Here is a 1,692-nt window from a genome sequence, read left to right as displayed (position 1 = left end):
CTAACAATGGTATCAGAGCATGTTTAGTTGTTGATCTAGTTGAGGTAGTAACTCAAACCGGGATAGAACAACAAAAAGAGAAGATTTAATTTGTAGGCAAACCCTAATCCTAGATCGGTTCCATCCCGAGTAGCAGCATGGAATAGATAAGAGAAAAGGGGGCAGAGAGAGGGAGGCGGCATCCATGCCGGCCTCCACCTACCGGCGAGCTCCGGGAAGGGCCCTTCGCTCCGCAGAGGCGCCGTGCCAGGGCACCGCGGCCAATCCCCTCGACGGCTGTGCGCCCACCAGCAAGGGGAACGCGCGCACCGGCGAGAGGGTAGGCTACGGCACCGCACTGCCCCGCCTCCCCGCGCGACCTCGCGTGACGGCCAGCTTCGATCGCCACCATCGGTGGTTTTTTCTCCTGGCGCCGTCGGGTGTGAGTGAGCAGAGACAGAGGGAGGAGAAAAATGAAAGGGGGGCTAGCGGGTTTTCGGGCAGCACCGGCGGTTTTGTGCGGCCGAAGTCGGCGCACAGCCGTCGTATCCCATCCGACGGTTCACAGTCGCTGGGAGCTGTCCACGGGCCAAAGTGAGAAAAGGAGAGGCCGGGGCCGGTTGTTGGGCCAGGCCCGTCTGGCGACGCGGATCGGTTTTCAGCCTCCGTGCATTTTTTCAACAGCCAGAGCCTATCTGGGCTGGTTTTACTATTTTGTGTCCAGTATTTTGTTTTCTGTTTTTAGCTTCTGGAAATAGTTTAGTAATATGAATAAAATTGAGATATGGAATTGTTTCCAGTGGGTTAAAAATTAGAAAATTAAGTTAAGTTTCCGCTGTGCTAGTTAAGTTGAAGTCATATTTTATTGTTTCCTAATTTAATTGGAACCAACGGGAAAATTGAATTAGGAAATGAGAGTTGATTTTGAGTAAGATGATTTTATTTAATGACCAACGTTGTTAATAAAATTGTATTCCGCAAGATTCAAAGTTATCATTATTGGTTCTATTTCTGCCCAACGGTGATGTAGAATTAATATTGAGAAGTACCATGTTTTAATTTGACCAACGTTGAATTAACTCATTTGATGGAAATTTTGTTTCAGGAAATCCTATGAGTTTTATCTCGGCTATTGAGCCCCTCAATGGAGGGAACTATGGCTCATGGCGAGAGAAGGTTGATGTGGGGCTTGCTTTGCTTGACCTCGACTTGGCACTGATAGAGGCTTGTCCCATAGAACCTAAGGACCCCGTGAGGGGTGACAAAGAAAGTGAAGATGACTTCAATAAAAGGGTTCTTGACCATGGACCAAAAAGAATGAAGTACAATCTTGATCGTGCTAAGTGGGACTCGTCCAACAGAAAGTGCTTGATGGTGATGAAGAGCTCCATTTTGGAGGCTATAAGGGGAGCAATCCCACAATGTGACACCATTAGTGAGTACCTGAAAAAGGTAGAGAGTCAGTTTACTGGATCTTCCAAGGCCTATGCTAGCACCCTCATAAGAAAGCTTGTCACTACAAAGTGCACTGGTGGTGGAGTAAGGGATCACATATTGAGGATGAGCCATATGTCTTCCAAGCTCAAGTCTATGGAGATGGATCTTCCAGAATAGTTCATCATTGATGACCCACAAGTATAGGGGATCGCAACAGTCTTCGAGGGAAGTATTACCCAATTTATTGATTCGACACAAGGGGAGACAAAGAATACT

Source organism: Lolium rigidum, chromosome 5, assembly GCF_022539505.1.
Source record: "Lolium rigidum isolate FL_2022 chromosome 5, APGP_CSIRO_Lrig_0.1, whole genome shotgun sequence".
NCBI lineage: Eukaryota > Viridiplantae > Streptophyta > Magnoliopsida > Poales > Poaceae > Lolium > Lolium rigidum.
This window is presented reverse-complemented; position numbering follows the sequence as displayed.